Below are 22,648 nucleotides of genomic sequence, written 5' to 3' on the forward strand. Positions count from 1 at the left end.
AATTAGAGGTATGTCAACATGTTGGATGTGCACCAGGATGAATGTCGGGGAAAGAGGAATGAGAAGCTTCAGAATTATTGAGCTGGATTAAGCTGCTTGACCCACAGTTGTCAGCGGGAAGCTTCTGTGATTAAACCCCAGCCAGCAGAAAAGCCTGTCACTGTACCAGCAGTTATTGTTGCTTGTGTGCCTGTCTGTATGTAACCCAGTTTAAAATACATCCCACTATACTGCTAAAATTTCATATACATTTTCCCCAGCTCCATCCAAAAATATCCAGCATAAATATTTGTCCTTTTTCTCTTAGTATTTTTTCCTTGCTGCAGCCAAATACATTTATTAACTGATAAATAAATTCAGCAGGCAAAATACTCATGAATTTCAGTAGCTCTACATTCTAATGTTCCCGCTTTCTCCACAGGCTTCCTCCTACCATACTTCCACAGAGAAATACACTGTTGATATCAATTGGAGTTTTGCCTGAGAAAGGACTGCAGAACTGGGCCCTATGTACATGGATTGGGAAAACAGAACTTTGAAATCCAGATCTGTTGTGTGGCTCTGAACAGAGTTTTGACCTAAGACTACAGATGCAGAGTAAGCCAAAACAAACCCTCCCAAATAATCACTAGCCTTTTCAATGCATAAGACATAAACACAGTGGGTGAAATTCTGCCCTCACATACATGCACGCAAGTCACGTTGAAGTCAATTGACATCAATGGAGCTACCATAATTTACATCACCTGTGGATGAGGCCTTGTGTGTAAATGAGTATACAATTTGGCCCAATATTGTGTATCAGAAATAAACTTTAAGGTAGATGATTATTTTTTTCTTCAAAAGTATTTTGACTTCTGTACTTCAAAGGTACTGATGGTCTGACATTTTGGTCTAGGCTGAATGATTTCCCACTCCTAGATTGATATCTTTAATTTCCAGTTGTCTTTATTTCTTAGCTTCTTAGATAAGAGAAGAACAAGATAGTGATTAAACTCTCCTTTCCTCAAAAAAGGAAGGAAAAAAGGGGGGGGCAGGAGAGTGCAAAAAGTACTTCAATCTGTAAGGCAAATCCAGTTTGGTTCCCATCAATTCCAGGGGATCTGCATTAATCACCAGCCCTCTAATCTTCAACGAATCCACTCCCTTTGCCTACACAAGTCACATAGGAGTGAGTCATGTTGCCATCTGCTCCCCATTGCAAATATGCTGCTACGCCCAACTCCAAAGGTGTCAAAGCCATGGTAGAAGGAGAGAAAAATTAACTCCACATAGATTTCTGCTGGGGGGTTCTGCCAAGTTGCCAGAGGACTATGTTACACAGAGTGGCTGCACTCCAGCTCCATCCTTTTTGTCTCAGTAGTCCTCCCGTTCCCCAATACCCACCTGGAGGGCCTTCTTTGGAATAGGGGTGGAGGGTGGAGCTTGTCTCATAGGTGCTGCTCCATGCCTGTCCCCATTGTGAATTTTGAATCCTTTGTACAAGAAGGGATGGGAGACCTTCAGCACTTGCAAAAGGGGAGATGGCACCTCTCCGGGATGTTTATCTACCCCACCAATATTTTTTCTCAGGCAGGCCTGAGATGAGGGGATGTGCTCTATGTGGCATGGTCCCCACCTGCCCATTGGTTTCTTAGCAGATACCTGCACTGTGCTTAATGCTTTTTGACAAAGCATTAACTGCTTGTACCTTAAAGGGTAAAAGCCCAGGCTTTGAGTAAAGCGTAAGTCAGTATAGTTTTCTGAGGAGCCACATTAATCAAGATGGTTCTGGAGGCCAGTGACCACCTTCCTGACCTTCATGCACTAGTGCACCAAGATCCCTGTGGATAAAATCTTGTTCCCTAGTAGAGTCTAGGGCTTTGTGTGGTTTGCAGGCTCCGGCTGTTGGCACAGTTCCTCAAATCCTTCCCTTTGAGGGGACTATGAAGAGGAAACTCCCATGACAGGAATCTTATGGAGTTAACTGCTTATACTTTTTAACCACTTGGGGATTTATCCCCAGGTGTGGAACTGATGCCCAGCATTTGTAGCACAAATGACAATCTCTGGGAGAGATAGTTTTCTTGTACAATCCTATATGTTTAGATCAAATATTGAGTATATCCAAATAAAATTCAATTTTATTATAAAAGATCAATTGCTTATGCAAATGATTATAGAACTCTATTAAACTCACATTCAAAGTAGGGTAAATGGTTGCAGGAAAAATGACCAATAATTCATGCAGTGATAATGAATGTTAAGGAATGATATTACAAAAGTATAGTTTGGAAAAAGACATTTAGGAGCTGAAGTTTAACACTGTGTAAAATTTTCCTCCATTTAACTTCTAGAGACAAAATTGATTCTTATGAGATTTCAAAAAGATCTGTTAGCAATACAGTATATATATTTTAAGGTAACACCAAGTGTCAAAAATCATGAACCAGGCCCCCCAAATCACGAGATTGGTTTAAAAATAATTAGATCTCTTGATTCTAACACCTGGGTCTTTACGAAAAATGTGAAATATAAATGAGACTCACTATATAGTCATGAGAGTTGGCAACACTGTATATATTTTACATGGTGTGATGCTTTGGGGTTCAACCCAGACCAGTAAGGGGTTGAGTTGCTGCCTACCCTGCAACTCTGGGTTCCTTAAATGCTATGCTGTTGTGGCTCAAGCCCTGACACAAACAGCCAGCATACATTTGTGCAAGTCAGACTCTGACTTCCACCGCCCAGTTACTTTTTGCAGAGTGACTCCTTAAGCCTCCCAGTCCTGAATTTTCCCCAAACTGTCTCCCTCAGCATCCAACCCTTTCACTGAACACTTAGAAAACTTATTAAGTTTGTTGCTCCTTTAAAGAAACAATACCCTGCAACTCATTAATTTAACTGAGGTTAACAAACACTCCTATTTCAATCAGAGCACTGAACTGGTTTATAGTAAAAGTAAAATAAGTTTATTTAATAAAAGGAAATGGGATTAAGTGATACCAAGTATAAGAAATAAAGATAGGAAGGGTTCCAAGCAAACAAAAGTTAAAATATGCTTCTAAGACTAAACTTAATTTTAGCAAGTTTCAATCTTTCCCTAAGCAGGTCTCTCACCTAAACTCAATTTCCAGAGACTTCAATCCCCTTGGGCTGAAGGATCCAACATTCTGTGATTTCAAGGTCTCTGGCTCATTTAACCCCCCAAGCGATTGATGCCAAAACAGCTTTCTGTTTCTGCTTATATCTCACAAAGTTCATTAACCCTATTACAAGAGGAAGAAATGCTTCCTACTGCTCTTCCCTTTCTGTTAACTTCCCACCTCCTTGCTGATTTGTATGTAAATGGGCTTTTCAATTTGGTTCCATAATGCTTAATTTACATTGCAGACAGGTAGATAGCTGCCTTCTCTCCTGTCAGGGAGAAAATCTGTTTTTCCCTGTGATTGGTCACAGACTTAAGTATCCATAATTCCTTATATAGTGTTAATATCATGTGAAGTGTATGCATTAATCACCAGTGTGTCACAGGCTTTCATAAAAGACCTTACCCAATATACTTTTATGATACAGTACTATTGTATACAATCAGTTGATTCAATTGCTTATCATGTGAGGTTCAGACCCTCTGTCTTTATAGCCTTTGAAATGTATTCTTCTGAAGTGTATACCCAGATAAAGTTTCTCTCTCCTGCGGGGGTATAGACAGCATGCTGTCTTCTCCCATGCTTGTTAGCTTTGTTTACCTTATATGTAAATGTACCTTCATTGTCTCTGCCTGATGACCAGACTGGTCAGACATGCAAATACACATTCCTTTGTCTAAGGCAGACTGGGTTTATGCTGCTTGTCAAACACATTTTAAGAGTCTAATTTTAGCACATATTCATAACTCTTTATACACATCCCATGCAGCCCTCATACAAGAGTATTAATTATCAGTCAGTTTTCCAATGACATATTACATGCCACCTTTTGGGTATATATCATGACAACTATGTGTTAAGTGTAGTGAGTATGTCAGGCCTGATAAGAGTTGCTGACACAGAGAAGTGAATCACCAATGGTCCTCTATATAACAACTCCCTCTGACTTTGATGCAGTAGGATTAGCCACTGGGTTTTCCATAGGAATTGGTTCAAAGATCCCCTGAACCCAGTTTCTAAATTTCCTAGTTTCCTCTGAGACCCAAAACACCACTCATGAATTACAACTAGAAAGGCTGTTCTGATATGTCTCACATGGACAAAACTAAGAAATTGTATAAGGCAGTGTAGCTCTGTTAGGTAATTTTGAGACCAAAGATGTATGGAAAATTTCTGGTGAACTTCAGATGAGGATCCATTTGTTTAGATATTTCTCAGAAGTGATCTTTTATGGTTCATCCACCATTAGTCAGAGGAGAAAAATAATAAGCCAAATTCACAGGTATGTTCTGGTTGCTTTGTACTGCTTTTGCAATGCAAAGCAATGATAATGGTTTTAACTGGTTGATTAAAGTGGGATTATAGATGCTTTGTATTGTCTGAGCATCACAGAGTAGTCTAAACATACTAATGATTCTGGCATTCATTCAATTTAAAATGAAGATTCATTTATTAAAAATTAACTTTCCTCCCCAGAATGTTGAATTTCAGATTCTATAGAGCCAGCTCCTCACATGGTGAGGAGTGTACTGTGGACAGTTCTGGTGGCCACATATTAAAAATGATATTGAAAACTTGGATAGGGTGCAGAAAAGAGCCACAAAATGATTTGAGTGTTGGAAAAAATGCCTCACAGTGAGAGACTTAAAGATGTAAGTCAGCTTAGTTTAGCAAAAAGAAGTTTGAGCGGTTACTTGATTATGGTATAGAAGTACCAACAAGGGGAAAAAATACCAGGTACTAAAGGGTTCTTCAATCTAGTGGAGAAAGGTTTAACAACAACCAATGGGTGGTAGCTGGAAGACAAAATCAAATTAGAAATTAGGCGCACACTTTAATAGTGAGGGTGATTAACCACTAGAGCAAACTGCCAAGAGAAGTGGTGGATTCTCCATCTCTTGATGTCTTCCCATCAAGACTGGATGCCTTTCTGGAAGATATGCTTCCCCCCATAAATTTCCCATGAAAATAATTGGCATTTTTAAACCTAGCTCTGCTCTTTTCAATGGATTAATAATTCTGATTTGCCATAAGCATATACACCCCTTTCCCCAGCTATCTAGAGAACATAAACTACTTGACCTGAGAACATAGGAATGCATGGGAAAGAGTCTGTAGTCTCCGCTTGTTGTTTGCCTTTAATGTGTAATCAGTTAACTTTATTCTGCTCCCATTGAAGGCCCCAACTCTTGTTGATTTCAGTGGGAGGTGGATTGAGACCCAGTACTTCCCACTTAGTGTCCGGTGTGTTTTCCACCACAGAGAACTGACTTTCATGCACCTTAAGGAAATATCTTCCAAGTACTGAATACAATTGACTGGATTTACATTAGACTGTCAATAGTTAAAAAGCATGCTTGGACCAGCTCAGAGGGCAATAGTGCAAAACTATTTCAAGTCTCTGATAATTGGATTATATATGCACCCTTGAATAGCCAATAAATATAATATATATTGGCTAAATTTAAGCTTTTTTTTATTCATGTCACGTAAGACATTAATATAACATCATGAATGCTCTGGAGCTGAGCATAACGGTATTTAACTTAGCTGTGCTGTAAAGCCATCATTGAAATGCTTGCAGCAAGGGTGAGCCTCTGATATTTTGTCAGTTATTATTAACAAATACCAGAATGGAAATTGATGATCAGTCTTAATAAAAGAACTGACTGTGCAATTTACATCAAGGCAGATTTAATGAAATACCTAATCCTTAAATGTACGTAATTAGATTTACATATTAATATATCCGCAATTAGGAGTTGGTATTTAAAGGGCACACTTCCTGTTTCACGTTTTTAATCATGCATCTCAAGTTTGGGTTTTTGTTTGTTTGTTTTTTTAAATTGCTGAGTTAAGGTAAACACTCCTGTTTGAAAGTTTCCAAGCATGTAATTTGCTTCTCTGGAATGAAAAGTATATATTTATTTTGGTTTGTATCAACTTCTTTTTTACTTTTTTTAAAAAGCTCATCTCAGGCTCTGGGGGCCTTTGACACTCATTTCAAACATACGATGGAATAAACAGACTCTTCCAATTGCTGAAAACGTGCAGGCAGGAGCAAAAATTTAAACAAAACTTAAGACCCCTACCTTCTCAACCAGACTCTCACTATGCTCCCTCTTTCTGATATATGGATCCTACAAAATCCTTTAGAGGTCAAATAACTTGAACTATGGACTATAGAGCTCAAATAACTTGAACTATAGACTATTTACATAGGCCCCAATCCTGCAAAGCCTTTCACATGTGCTTAACTTTATGCACGGTGAGTAATTTCAATAAATTCAATTGTCTATTTTTAAATGAATAGGATGATTTCTTGATGCATGAAGTTAGGTATGAATTTAAGGCTTTGCAGGATTGAGAAGTTGCATTATAGACCATAAGATTTATTAAATCTTGAGTTAATTTACAACTGGACTTTTGTGTATATTCCAAATATTGGAGGATGATGATACCTGATAATAGTCCATTTTATTATTTATTTTTATTACTAATAAGAACTTGTTAGTTTTTGTGTGTGTATGAGGAGGATCTTTCTTTCTCAAAATACATATGATTAGGAAAGAAAGTAAATCATGAAATGCATATTAAATTGCCTTGTTTTATTTCTAAGATTTCGACCCAAGTCTTGCATCCTTATTCAGGTCATAAGATTTGTCTGAATAAGGAGATTAATAATCAAGAAATGACCTTTGCTACCCTTTTTGGCTACCCTTTTTGGCAGAAGTCCATGTTACCACCCTTAATACCATGTATATATTTGGTACTAGAAAGTGAGCTGCTGCATGGTGAATTCAGCGGTGGCCTCTGCACATGTGTGTAAGGGTTAAGAGATCATACAGGGCACTCTGCCCCCATTACCCCTAGCACATCTGTACAAGGAGCAGCTAGAATGTTGGTACTTGTACTCCATGCAGTGGTGCTACACATGCCAAAGGGGTCATGGCTACAATCACATTCAGTGTACCAATCTTAAGCTGGTGTTGGAGGGAGAACTCTTTTCATCTCCAAAAGGAGCACAGGAACTATACCTCCCAGCATCTCTTTGGAGGAGTTCTGCTTGCATCTGCCTATTTGTCCTCCACATGTAGGTTGCCTCCAGCCACTCCCGCTGGTGCAATATATCTCCAACATCTCCCCAAATTGGCTGTGACTCCTGGAGCCACAGTCTAGTTCAGAGTATATGATTTTACTGAATGAAAGTCATACCTGTAATTCTGTATTTCTTGTGTTAAATGACAATTCAATTTTATCAAAGTGCATTATTTTGTGTCACTAGTAGCCTTTACTAGAGGACATAATTAGCAGGTTTTTTTTATTTAGATCAAGTACTGTAAACATTTTATAAAGGCTTTTTTCTTTAAAAGAAGCTACATCAGTGACTGCAATGTTATTAATAATTCAGAACTTTGCATGGGAAATGAAAAAAGACAGGCAATGCATTAGTTGTGTTTACATTTTGCTGATCAATGAGTTTTCATGTGAAATGCTTTCTCATCAACTGACAAAAATGCTAATGTCTGAAGTATCTTTGTGATACATCCACTCGATTCACTTAGGGAATGATATGAAATCAATTTAATTATGCCCCTTAGAAGCATAATTAAACTGGTATTTGTTCTATGTATGCTAATACAAAGTATATGCATTTTAATTAGGGCTGTCAAGCAATTAAAAAATTAATCGCAATTAAAAAAAGTAATCACGATTAATCGCACTTTTAAACAATAATAGAATACTATTTATTTAAATATTTTTGGATATTTTCTACATTTTCAAATATATTGATTTCAATTACAACACAGAATCAAAGTGTACAGTGCTCACTTTATATTTATTTTTTATTACAAGTATTTGCATTGTAAGAAAACAAAAGAAAGAGTATTTTTCAATTCACCTAATACAAGTACTATAGTGCAATCTCTTTATCATGAAAGTTGAACTTACAAATGTAGAATTATGTACAAAATAAACTGCATTAAAAAATAAAACAATGTCAAATTTTAGAGCCCGCAAGTCCACTCAGTCCTACTTCTTGTTCAGCCAATCGCTCAGACAAACAAGTTTGTTTACATTTGCAGGAGATAATGCTGTCCGCTTCTTGTTTGCAATGTCACCTGATAGTGAGAACAGGCGTTCACATGGCACTGTTGTACCAGCGTCACAATTTATGTGCCAGATGCGCTAAAGATTCATGTCCCTTCATGCTTCAAACATCATTCCAGGGGGCATGCGTCCATGCTGATGACGGGTTCTGCTTGATAACAATCCAAAGCAGTGCGGACTGATGCATGTTCATTTCATCCTCTGAGTTAGATGCCACCAGCCAAAGGTTGATTTTATTTTTTGGTGGTTTGGGTTCTGTAGAGCAGAGCAGGGGACATACAATTCTCCCCCAAGGAGTTCAGTCACAAATTTAATTAATGCATTATTTTTTGAACAAGCGTCATCAGCATGGAAGCATGTTCTCTGTAATGGTCATTGAAGCATGAAGGGGCCCATGAATATTTAGCATATCTGGCACGTAAATACCTTGCAATGCCGGCTACAAAAGTGCCATATAAATGCCTGTTCTCACTTTCTGGTGACATTGTAAATTAGAAGAGGGCAGCATTATCTCCTGTAAATGTAAATAAACTTGTTTGTCTTAGCAATTGGCTGAACAAGAAGTAGGACTGAGTGGACTTGTAGGCTCTGAAGTGTTACATTGTTTCGTTTTTGAGTGCAGTTATGTACCCCCCTCCAAAAAAAAAAGAAATCTACATTTGTAAATTGCACTTTCACGATAAAGAGATTGCATGACAGTACTTGTATGAGGTGAACTGAAAAATACTATTTCTTTTGTTTATCATTTTTACAGTGAAAATATTTGTAATAAAAAATAATATACACTTTGATTTCAATTACAAGACAGAATACAATATATATGAAAATGTAGAAAAACATCCAAAATATTTGATAAATTTCAATTGATATTCTATTGTTTAATGGTGCAATTAAAACTGTGATTAGTCATGATTAATTTTTTTGAGTTAATTGCGTGAATTAACTATGATTAATCGACAGCCCTAACTTTAATTTGTTTTTATCTTGTTCCCTCCCTTATAATCTTCCCAATTTACCTTTACATACTTGGAGTTAAGAACACAGGATGTTGTCCTTTGTTTAAATCATTCTGCAGTTCTATCTGTGAGCTGGCTATCGGGCACTGCTATGACTGTATTGCTCTCTCTCACTTTTAGACTGCAGTAGCTCAACTGGCACTGAGTGGAGTTATACCTTTACATTGACGTAAGCAAGATCAGAATCTGACCCTGAGTACATCACTTCTGAGTTTTCTGTTCTCCACTCATGGTCCTTATTAAAGGTGAGGGAGAAGCAGATGTTGGAGCAGTGCAGGTCACCCTCAGAACTGCAGTTAATTTTGACCAGAGACAGTTTATAAAATATTCTAACTAACATTGGCAACTGTGAATCAGTAGGGACTTTAAGAAAACAAAATTTCTCTGGCATCACATACTTAGCAGAATCCTTCTTTCTTCATTTGAAATCCTGTTTTGCTGCTCTGTACAGTAAGAGAAACCCTTCTGTTCCAAAAGAGGGTGGAATGTTCACTCACCTTAGTAAGTTTAGAAAATGGTTCTGGTCATTTAGGTAACTGCTGTAGGGAACTATTGTTCTACCTATGGTTATTTATTGTTGGCCATGTAAAGTCTGAATAAAGTGTGGCCTATAGCAAATGACCTCTTAGTTACCTGTCCTATTGGGATCACATGCATGCTCAGTCATTCACATTTGAAAATGATCACCCTGCCAGACTCGAAAGGGGAGCAGTGGTGGTGTGAATGTGCTGGGGCGAGGGGTGTGTGGGTGGGTGGCAGGGGAAAATGCCATGATTTATTTATTCCCAAGTATGGTGTACAAATAGTGCAATGCAATGCACAGTCCAGCTTTCTGGAGGTTGTCTTCAGGCTGGGTTAGATGAGAAGCCCAAGGAGGAATGGGTTTGGAACCAGTGGATCCCTGATTATGGAGCTCCGCAGTCCATTTCCCAACCCAAGTGTGTGTGTGTGGGGGGTGGGGCGGGGAGGGGAGATTTGGAGTCACAACACAGTTGACTGCAGTTTACAGATCTTGCACTAGCATTTGCAGAGCAGCTCTGCTGTCACTCCATGCCCTGGAGAAGAATTTCTTCCTACCTCAGATCCCAGCTCCCCCGTCCATACAAAGCAGCTGTTCTCCCTCCTTCCCCATCTACAGAGAAAGAAAACAGGTAGGATGGTCAGCTGTGAGCACCACATTTTGCTTTGGTTTCTTCATAGAATTTCACTGCACACATTGTTAATTTGTTTTGGTTTTTTTCATGCGCATTCAATTCTGATTATAATAATCTGAGTTTTGGCAAGAACTGACTGAACTCAGACTCCGCAATAAATGTTTGTATCACACACCAATAAAAATCCACTAAAATGGCATTGATTATATTGGCATTCTAGATGTTGATTATATTGGCATTCTAGATGTCATCAGTTTAGAATCCTCAGATGATGTATAAATTAGAGAACTGATATTGAAAAGTAAATATACTATGAGAAATGTTAAATTTAATAGAAATACTTCTGTTTGAATACATCTTTATTTTACCTCCCAAGTAAAAGGTAGAAAAAGATAGATCAATAATTCATTACTGGTATCTTCAGAATAACATTTTGTAAATTGCCTTTGTAGATCTGGGCAACATATGAGGAGTCCGATCAGATTAAGTGCAGTGAATTAGATGCTTCTAGTTCAGATCATAGTGAACTTTATTTTACATTATAATAACATGAAAAGATTGATCCAATTGGCAGTTCTGTATTTAAAAAGGGTTCTACAGTGGAATAAGCAGACAAGTGAGACAGAAATAAATTACTCTCTAACTGACAAGTGGCCTTTATAGTAATAGCAAGTAATTTAACATTTTTATATCAGTAGTTTACCTAGTAGGAGAATTGGTAGAAGTTTATCATTGTAAATTAACTTATTTATAATTAATTAATATAGTTCTACCTTTTGTGACAGACCCAGACCAGTGGGGTACAGGAGTCTGGTAGAGGGCAAATATACTGGTCACTGGATGAGTAGTTTTCTGTTCCCTAAGTGACCAGGGCAGGGGCTGCACTAGAGTAATCAGAAACCTGCTAGAACCAGTTAAGGCAGGCAGGCTAATTAGGACACCTGGAGCCAATTAAGAAGAAGCTGCTGACTCAATTAAAGCAGGCTAATCAAGGCACCTGGGTTTTAAAAGGAGCTCTCTTCAGTTTGTGGTGTGAGCCTGAGGAGCAAGGAGCTGAGAGGTTATACTGCTGGAGAACTAAGGAGCACAAGTGTTATCAGACACTAGGAGGAAGGTCCTGTGGTGAAAATAAGGAAGGTGTTTGGAGGAGGCCATGGGGAAGTAGCTCAGGGAGTTGTAGCTGTCATGCAGCTGTTACAGGAGGCACTATAGACAGCTGCAGTCCACAGGGCCCTGGGCTGGAACCTGGAGTAGAGGGTGGGCCTGGGTTCCCCCCAAACCTCCCAATTGACCTGGACTGTGGGTTCTTCCAGAGGGGAAGGTCTCTGGGCTGTTCCCCAACCCACATGGTGAATCTCTGAGGAAAGAAAATCTGCCAATAAGTGCAGGACCCACCATGATAGAGGAGGAACTTTGTCCCACTTTTTTTATTCTTATGGATTTTGTTGTGATAAAGCTTCTTCTGAATGTCTTTCACCTGGCACTGCTGTTGCTGCTGATTGCTGTATTCTAGTTCACACCATATGGTCAGTGATGGATGAGTTGTCAAACACATCAGAGCCTTCTAACTGGCTGTCAAAGTAGTTAGTTATAAACTTGCTTGAGTAGTGCTGACCTGCAAGGAGAGAAGACCTCAGCCATCAAAACCTAAGTACAGTTTTAGGGGAAATAAAGAAATGGGGTCCCGTTCTAAGTAAAGAAACTCATTCTAAAAAGGTCAAGTTCTTGATTACACCTAGTCAAATAATTTATTCAAATTGATAGTTTCCTTCCACTATTATTCAGTCATCTTATACACCCCAATTCAGCAAGGTATTCAACCACAGTCTAACTTGAAGCATGTGATTAGTCCTACTAACGTCCATGTGACTACTCATGGGCTTCTAGTTAGGTACGTGTTTAAATATCCTGCTGAATTAGGCCCAGAGAAAGGCAAAGTAAATCACAATTATATTAGTCAGAGAATGTATTTGATGAGTTTTATTGACTATCCTATTTAAAGAGTCAAAATTGTTTCTTTTCTCATCAGTTTCAATACTGCTATTTCAAGCAGCATTAACTTGTGATTGGCAGAAATTTATACCGTGGCATGGCAAGTTTTAAATGTTTCCGTAGATGTTTAACCATATAAGCACCAGCTATAAATATTGGGGTGTGTAGCATTCATCTCATTCTTCAAGGGTACAGGAAAAGTTTGCTATATTTTCATATATACCAGGACTTCTGTATACCATACTGTGTACCACAGATACTTCTATATGCATAGGGGTGTAGTGCACCACAGATGCTTCTATATGCATAGGGGTGTAGTGCTGTCTCTTCCCAGCACAGTGCCTTTGGTGATTCTAGCCATGGCAACAGAAATAGGGCTTTTTCTTGACTAAGAGATACAGGAACGGATTCTAACTAGCATGATGGGTATTAATAATAAGTAGCTCTTATATCATGCTTTTCATCTCTACAGCTTAAAGTCCTTTGCTTAAAGAGGCTAAATATCTCCATTTTACAAATTGAGAAATGAAGGCACATGTGATAAAGAGACTTGCTCGAGGTCACACAAAAGGTTGGTGGAAGAGTTAGGAATAGAATTTAGGTCTCCGGATTTTCACATCATTATTCCTCACGTGACCATGCAGCCTCTGCTCAATGCAACTTATTTGGCATAGTAAAGTCTGTTCTTTAGTCTTTTCTGTGCCTATTTCTTTCTTTTTACCGGAGGAACATATGGCTCTTTGCAATGTAAGTGGCTCAGGCTCTCACAGATTTGATATTACAGCTAACTTTCTAATTGTGGAACATCGGCAATATTCTGAAATCACATGAATGCCTTGTCTTTCTGTATTACAATCCAAGTTCAGGAGACCTGCAGACAAATGGTTATGGAAAAAGACCTTTGTGGCATAGGAATCCCTTTGGCATTTATTGAATGAGCACAGAAGTACCTAGGCATAAAGTAAGAAAAGCGTCTTTTAATTTTTTAACTTGATTGACTTAAAACCTAATGAGGTGAATTTAATATATTTGGCTACTGGCAACAGTATTTAAATGAAGCACATAATTTGTTAAATACTAACAAATATGCTTCAGGCTGTAAAGCTAATACAATTTTTTGCTTCACTGGTAGCCTTGGAGGTATTAGATTTTCCCCTACTCAAACTTCAACTTTTGCTGTAAGCAGGCCACAATGCAGATTTCATCAAGGCTTTTAATTTATCATTTTCTAAAATACACAATTTTAATTTCTTTTTGCATGTTGGCCACTTTTTTTCAGCTAATCCCTGGGTTCTATCTGTCTCTGCTATTTCTAATGCAGCTATCAGTCTAGGACCTTAGCTAAGAGCTATGGCCTCAGCCCCATTGTGCAGTCCTCTCTCATGCAAACTTCCCATTGAATTCAACACAACCCTGATACACTTTAACCATTTACACTGTTGACATTTTTGCATTCCATTCAGCTTGGACAATGAAAGTTAAGGAGTCAATTTCAGTAAGTTTCACTGTCCAGTTGTCATTCACTCTGACACAATGCTTTCCTCTTTAGTTTAACAGTTTTCATTGAAAATAATGTTTCAAATGTCATGAAAATATTTTTGTTTATATTGGGTTTTTCAAAACACCTAACACTCCGCAATTCAGCAGGTGCGAGGGAGGAATACTATCAAAACCGTACCACAGAATCTTAGGGCTTGTCTACACTACCACTAAAGTTGATGTAAAGTACACCTCTCAGAGGTGTGAAAAAACCACCCTCCCTGAGCGACATAAGTTACATTGACTTAAAGTGGAGTCTACACTGCACTATGTAGGTGGAAGATGCTCTCCCACTGACACAGCTTCCGCCTCTCATTGAGGTGGAGTAATTACCGTACATTGACTGGAGAGTGCTCTCCCATCAACATAGCCTTCACCAGATGCACTACATAAGCTTAGTTGATTGATGTAGTGCTCTAGTGAAGACAAATCCTAAGATGCTCTGTTGCTGCTGCTCCAAACTGCTGTTCATGCATGTCCTGTAGAAATATCACATGTAACTGGATTACTTCCCAGTGCCCCTTTTGGATGGTGTTCTTCTCTGATCAGACAGGACACATGATATTTTATGGTGTAAGCAGACCCTGGAAATAGCAATTATGTATGATTCATTTTTTAGGAGTGTTTTATGAAGATGTGTTTTTTTTACAAATTGCATGATTCATAGTCTCAAGACAACTCACTTTAATCATACTAAATAAATAAAATTGTAGTATGAGAAAGGGTGAGAGTGGATTTTATTTTTTCAGGGGGTTGAGGGATTTTCTTTTCCTGCTAAATATTAGTATCTTTTTATAAGGACTGTAAGGGGCATAGAGTTTTTCACGTGCACTTTTAATACGTTGAAGTAAACAACTATTATAAGAAAAAATTGAAACTCTTATTAAAATGTTTGTGCAGCTGTGGGTATCTTGATAGTTGTTATTAAGAAGCAGGACTTGTTCATATGCACTGATAGTGAATTACCATTGAAACACTGTCTCCAGTGAATATGTGCTTGGATTTAAAAAAAAAAAAAAAAAAAAAAAAAATTCCAAATTTCTACCAGTTCATATGAATTTCACAAACATTTTTGCAGACACTTTGCCAGGGAAAAATGGAAAATCCCATATTGTTCAAGCGAATACAAATGAAAAGACATTGACATACAAGACATCAACAATTATAACTTTTTATTCTCTCTCAAATACACAGAATAAACTGTTCTTTCAAGACCCTTTAAATACATTCTTTGACTTCTGCCATGGAAGCACCACTGCACAAAGGGAGCCCTAATTTAAAGGGATGCTATCAGGTAGGCAGTTTGGGCTCAGTTGGCATTTTGTATGTCTCTACAGAGCCAGGATCTCGTTGATCCCTCTGCTTTGCCTATGTGTTCTCTCCTTTCCAAGCTTCTGATAGAAAGCCCATGGATGTCAATGGGACTTTTTCAATCAGCGTCAAAGGGATTTGGATCAGGCACCAAGGAGGCAGTGCAGATCAAAAGCTAAGGCTGATCTGAGCTGCATTCCCTTCCTCACTTTTGTGCAAACACTTGTTTTAAGGGCTTGTCTACACTGGCAACATTAAAGTGCTGCCACATCTCCAGTACTCTAAAAAACCAACCTCCACGAGGGGCATAGCTACTACTACTGGTAGCGCGGCTCCCAGTGCTGATGCACTGAAACTTTACAGTGCTGATACTTGCTGCATGCAGGGGGGTGTTTTTTTCACACAGTGTTGAATTTCAGAGTGGAACGTGCCATGTGTGGTTTCGCCTCTCAGGCAGACCCTGAACCTGAACGGGGGCCCAGGCTCTGGTCTCTGGGGTAGGAGGGGAGCATACAATGTTGCATTCATACTCCCACTTCTGACAATTCTGACTCCTGTCCCTAGAATTTCCTCTCCTTTCCCGTCTTCACACCATACAGCAGAAAGAAGGGGCTGGTCCTTTAATATTTAGTTTCATGTTAGTCTACTCTCTAGTGGATGTTTGTTGCCATGAAAGTGAATGTATTCATGGCATGCTCGTGCACACAGAGCATTCAGCTATTCTTTCAGAATTTTGTTTGATTAGGAAATAAAGACTAGAGGCTTTAAATCCCCTGTGAGGTGTACATTAGGGAAGCAGGAATGGGGCAGAAAGTGCCAGCAGTAGGGATGAGGTGGGTGAGGGGACTGGGGGTGCTGGGGAAATGGTGCCCTGCACCCAGAATATCTGCTGCATCATACCAAAATATTTAGGGCCAAGGCTAGGAATTGCATCAATGTTTGGACAAACCAATTTGAATTAAAAATAGTGAACAAAAATGTAAGAGAAACACTAAGATTTCCCAGAGAGATTTAAATAGCAGTTACAGGGAACTTGAAGTGAAGCCAAACACTTCATAATGGCAGGTTAGCAGTTTTGAGTTTTTCAATAATTAAAATAAGCAACGAGTCAATTTTGGAAACAGAATCCTGCTATTTTCTGGGTGGAATAAAATCTCTCCTCCTTGCAATCCCTAGATCTCTCATGACCTTCCTATAGCACAAACATTCAGCTTCAGGCAGAATTTTGCAGAACAAAGTTCCCATAATCATATTCTGTCCTCTTGCAGGCTGAAGAAAAATCGGATTTTTAGTAAAACATTTCCTGGAGAAATGTGCGTAGGGATCGTCTAAGATCTCCCTCCCATCCTCTCACCTTTTCCCCTGACAACAAATGACTTTTCCTTGGGCAATACATAAATGTGCATTTCATAAAGCCTTGCTATAGTTCTCAGTTGGAGTGGAGCTGGAGAGGAAACCACCTGGTCAGTATTTGGAATGACATGAACTTTTTTGAATTGCTGCTGTAATGTAGGTTCTGTTAAATTTTATCATCTAACATGCCTCTTTGCTAACAACAACAACAACAGATTAAATAAAAAGCACAAATGATTTAAAAAAAATCAATATACAGAGAGATTTGAAGGAAACCCCAGAGAGGAACTGAAGGATTGACAGAGAAACTGCAAATAGAAGATTAAACACTGCTTCAGAGCTCTGCACAAACATTTCTTGTGAACCCAAAGTGCACCCTGAATTTTGGATGTGAAAGCAATGCAGGACTTGGGCTTGTGTACAGTGTATTACTTCTGATGCCATTTGTTAATGGTAAACTCTCAAAACTGTTGCAGATATGCAACCAGATCAGAAAATGGGTAAGAGCATAGGGAAGGACAAGACTAATGTTTGGCTGAGTAATGAAAATGGATCATGTGTTGCTTGAGTACTGGTTAATAAAAGCATTGCTAAAGACTAGTATTTGCCCAGTAAGTAAATGGGAAACTCAGCCTGTAACTGTAGCAATTTGAAGATATTATATTTCATAGTGGCCAACTCATTAGAAAAACTGAGTTGGCATTTTCCAACCCTGCAGCTCCTTTGAACAGTGCTATGGGTTCAGATTAAACAAGAACTGGCCAATGGTCAAAATTTACTGGAAATGTATGTGATATTGAAAAGGTAAAAACAAACAAACAAAAAACACTGACAATTTTTGTTTTTTTTTGGCTTTATTAGTGTGGGATCCTTGACTGTGAAATACACTTTCTGCTTTAGCTGGGAATTCAGGTCAGCCCTGCAAGGTCTAGTTCTCCCAAGGGTCATTTTGGCAGCTGGGAAGAGCTGGATCATAGACACCCTTTGTCCAACCCTTCTTTTCCTCCTTTTGTATCAACAAAACCATTTCTCCTCCATATTTATAGCGCAATAGAAAATAATGCCACTAAGTGAATTAAATATCAATAGGAATATGCATACAGATTGCTGCTGAATTTAATAATAGCTAAACCCCTTTATTCTAACTGAACATTAACCTTCTGAGTCATATTGTTTCCTTCCAAGGAAAGCCCCACAGCAGGAGACTAAAGAGGAAGGAGGTGAGAGATGCCTTGCCAGGGTCCCCTTGCAGATCTTTTTCTTCACTGTCCCTCTGCTATAAGGCTGCACCCTCTAGAACAGGGAGCAGCAACCTTTCAGGAGTGGTGTGCCGAGTCTTCATTTATTCACTTTAAATTAAATTTTCGCATGCCGGTAATACATTTTAACGTTTTTTAGAAAGTCTCTCTCTATAAGTCTATATTATATAACTAAACTATTGTATGTAAAGTAAACAAGGTTTCCAAAATGTTTAAGAAGCTTCATTTAAAATTAAATTGAAATACTGATCTTACGCCACCAGCCTGGGGTTCTGTTCACCTAGGCTGGCAGCAGGCTGAGCGGGGCCGGGAGCCGGGACCCCAGACCTGGGGGCGGGGGGGTGGGGGTGGTTCAGGGTTCAGGGCAGAGGGGTGGGGGCTGTGGGGTTGCAGGGCAGAAGGCTGTGTGTGTGTGTGGGGCGGAGTTCAGGGGTGTGGAGTGCAGGGTAGAAGGCTGGGTATGTGTGTGGGGTCAGGACAGAAGGCTGGGGTGCTCGGCTCGTAGGGGTGCTCCCTGCCCTGAGCGGCTCATGGGAGGGGCTGGAAGGGATATGCCCTGTTCCACCCCCTTCCCCAAGGTCCCGTCCCTACCTCTTCTCTGCCTCCTCTACGGATCAGGGAGCACGCGGCCACTCGTCCCCGTCCCCATCGCAAGGGCGATCAGCTGACCGGTGCAGGGGGATGAGGAGGGGCAGGAAAGCACCACGCTGGGGGAAGAAGCAGGGGAGGGGGGAAGCTTGGCTGCCGCAGGACCAAGCTTCTGCCTCCTGCCCCCGCAGGGGAGAACAGTGGGCGGGGGGGCTGAGTGGGGCTGGGACCTCGGCAGTGTGCCACTCAAAATTGGCTTGCATGCGGTGTTTGGCACGCATGCCGTAGGTTGCTGACCCCTGCTCTAGAACCCCTACAAATGCTGGAGAGAAGAGAGCACCTCTCTTCTATGAAAGAGGCCCAGACCACATGGCTGTTTGAAACAACGTGTGGAGTCCACTGAAGGGGGACTCATCCAATGGTTGCAAGGCTCTTTCAGAGGCAGGGATACTAGCAGAATGGTGCAGAGGTGCAATCATCCATGCAGGATGTGTCCTCCTTCCCTGGATTCCCTGGAGCCATGGGATTGGGAAGTTACATGCCTGTGCCAGCTCCTCAGTCCCCAACCCCATACTGCCTGGTGGAATGCTTCTCAGCAAGCTCTACAAAGGGAAATCTCACACAGACATCTAATCTGCTCCTATGGCCTTTTTTCAGAAGGCATTAAGTGCAAAGTGGTGGTGATATTACTGATGTATTATTCATTGGTATTTTTACTATGGGTTCTGATTATCAATGTATAGATAAAAAGGTTTTAGAGCTATTGACGTCTCAGACAGTGGTAGGAATCTAGCACTGATTTGCAGTCTGATCCTCTGGTATTTACACCACTCCGAGTTGCAACTGAGAAAGGACAAAAGGACATAGCTTGTCATGAACATAAGTGGGCCACATTGATATGTTTACCATTAACTTAAAAAAAAAAAGACATTCTCCTTTAAGGAAAAAAAAGGTGACCACTAATTTCACAGCAAATGGCATTGCAATATTCTCACTGGGAGACGTTAAGTGTGGCAGACATTGCCAAAGGGCAAGTCAGTGATCTAGGGACATAAATACAGGAAATAGACCTGATCCTCATTGCATTGATGCCAGTTGTATAGTTTTGCTGTAGCTATACTGTTTGGCAGATTTATCACAGACCTCAGTGGAAGCAGGATCTGGCTGAATATTTACAAATCTATTCAGTTAAAGCTGTATTATTCCCAGCTAAAATAGGTGTAAGCTCATGACAGCAAGACCTTTATATTCTGGACTATGCTTCTGCAGCCAAATTTGCTAACACAAAATGATTTGTGGTAATGGTAATGAGGAGGAAGCAAGTATATAAGTGTTTGTTATGAGGGAGCAATGTTAGTTTTATCACACAACACTGTATATAGGAAGAAGCATATTGGTGAATCCTATTAGTTTGAATAATGTTTCTGTTGATATCGATACCTGTGATCAAGGCAGGTTTTATTTTTTGTTTTTCATTTTATTCCTCAGCATTGCCTTGAGAAATATAGTCTTGCTGTAGCAATATAGTTTGTTGCAATGAGAATAGGCGATATTGTAAATATGAATATTAGTAACTGCTGTCTGTCACCTACTCTAGGCAGCTTGTAGCACAGTATCCATTTTTAAATGTTTAATTTTAAATTTCTGTTTTACTTCTTTACTGAAGCTGTGGGTGAGATTCTTACCATCACGATGGCTTCTTTAGGCCAGCTAAAAGGGCCAGAGCAGCATAAAGAGGGTCTACAAGCCCCAGATCCAGCCAGGATGGGTTATCCAACGCTGTGCAGGAACTGAGGAAGACAGCTGACAGCCTGACTTCCTAAGACCCCCTTGTAAGCACTGGTATAGGGGGCATGCCTAGGATAGAGCAGGGGTGGGGAAGCAGCATGCAGCGATGTGACTCATAGGCATCTGGGGCAACTTAGACAAGCACCATGGGCTATCTACATTAGGCCAAGGAGCAGCATAACACTGGGAGGACACAAAGGTGGCTTAAAGCCACTTTAACCTGTGGCCCTCCACCCCTTCCCAATCCCACTGGGCTGTGAGTTCTGTGCTGTGCCTCTGTGGGTTTGACCACACACAGAAACTGCAACGTTAACTATACCAGTATAACTATACTAGTATTTTCTACTGATATCGTTAAAGTGGTACAACCCTCTTATTGTTCCCCTTTTGGAGAGGGGAAAATATTAAACCTTCATACTTAATTGAGTAGTGAGACCAAACACACAGTACGAACATGAAAACAAATCTAACAGAGTTCATGCTCCCCTACCTAACAGTAGTCAGTGATTTTTACAGTATTCACAGTGATTAACAGAATATTTTTCTTGAGTGAGAACTGAGAATGCTATCATGCTCCCGTTGAAGTCAATGGGATTTTTACCATTAACACCAAAGGGAGCGGAATCAGGCCCTGAGTTAGGATAGTAAGCAGGGCCGGCTCTAGGTACCAGGCACCCAAGCACATGCTTGGGGCAGCACCTGGTAAGGGGCGGCGGGGGGAGCGCGGCGCAGCATTCCGCGGGGGGGAGGGCGCTCCCGCGGCGCGGCGCTGGGGGGGCGGGCTCCGGTTGCACGGGGCTCGGTGGGGGGAGGGGGGCGCGCAGGCGCGGCGCTCGGTGGGGGTGCGGCGCGGGCGCGGCGCTGGAGGTGGGGTTCCGGCGGCGCTCGGCAGGGGATGGGGGCGGGCTCCGGCAGTGCGGCGCTGGGGGGTGTGTGTTTTCCGGCGGCGCTCGGCGGGGGGGCTCAGGGGCGGCTCTTTTTTTTTTTTGCTGCTTGGGGCAGCAAAAAAGCTAGAGCCGGCCCTGATAGTAAGATAGTTACTCACATCAATTAATTTCTGAAAACTATCACAGCCAAAAGAGGGCCAACTTTACCTGCTTCTCCTCAAAGCCCACTCATTCAGTGACTATCCTCACATTTTATTTTAACTCACAGGGCTCACAAGGTGGGAATGAAAGGCTACCAGGTTGGAATTCTCCATTCACACCCACCCTACACCAATATAAATCAACACACACTGTGCGAGGCACTGGAGAATCAACCTGTAGTCTTTTTACCAAATTCTAGTATGTTATGCTGAGACATACTACTAGAAACCCCCCCCCCTTTTTAACAGAGAATATCAGGATTTCAAAACATTGTTTCCTCTTATCAATTAAATTATTACTCCAGGCCTGTATCTTCTTATACAGATACTTCAGGAAAATGAGTTAGCGTGCCACAAAGGAATATAATCCTATTTATGAAATTCAAATATGCTTAAGCTTGTGTACTTGTTTTCTTCACCAGTGCTAGAATAATTAATCAATGGGTCTTTCTATTGTCTTTCCTGTGAAATTTCAATATATCATATTTGGAAATAAGATTGCTTTTTTCTTCTCTGCTCGTACCAGACCAAAAATGAAATTTTTCGGAGCCTCCTTATATGCATCTCAGTTCCCAGATACCTCTGATAGATTTGTGCAGCACCCTTCTTTTCCAAAGAGAAATTTCCCCAAGCTTTTGTGTAAGGGTTTTTCAACTTTAAACAGCATGCTATTTAACTTATATTTCCCTCTTGAAAATTACAATTTTTGTCTGTTTCAGTAGCAACCCTCCACCTTGCGCACACCCCCCCCCCAGCCCTGCGGCAGCTCCCTGCCCTCCCTCCCCCAAGCCCTGAGGCGCCCCCCCGCAGCAGCTTCCCCCCCCACAGGGGAGCTGTGCGGCAGCTCCCCACCCCAGCTCACCTCTGCTTCGCCTCCTCTCTGAGAATGCCACCCCCGCTCTAATTTTCCTCCCCTTCCAGGCTTGTGGCGCCAAACAGCTGATTGGCGCGGCAAGCCTGGGAGACGGGAGAAGTGGAGCGGCCGCTGCGCTGGGAGAGGGAGTTTGAGCCACACGCGTCAGCGCGCCGCCGGCAGCCCAGCCCAGGAACAGTGTGTTTAGAAAAAAAAAAAATTGGGGGCACCGCTTTTTGGCGGCCCCAAATCTTGGCGCCCTAGGCAACCGCCTAGTTTGCCTTAATAGTAGCACCGGCTTTGGGTCTGGGGGAACATTTGGAGCAGTGCAACCCCCAAAAGTGAAAGAAGAGGAATTGTTCCTTGATTCATCTTAGGCAGAGCAGAAGCCTTTTCTAATTTTATTTCTGCCAGTGATGAGAGAGACAGACCCTGAAGTCTCTCTCCAGAGTTGATACCCCCCTGTAT

Source organism: Malaclemys terrapin, chromosome 7, assembly GCF_027887155.1.
Source record: "Malaclemys terrapin pileata isolate rMalTer1 chromosome 7, rMalTer1.hap1, whole genome shotgun sequence".
In the NCBI taxonomy this organism is placed as follows: domain Eukaryota; kingdom Metazoa; phylum Chordata; order Testudines; family Emydidae; genus Malaclemys; species Malaclemys terrapin.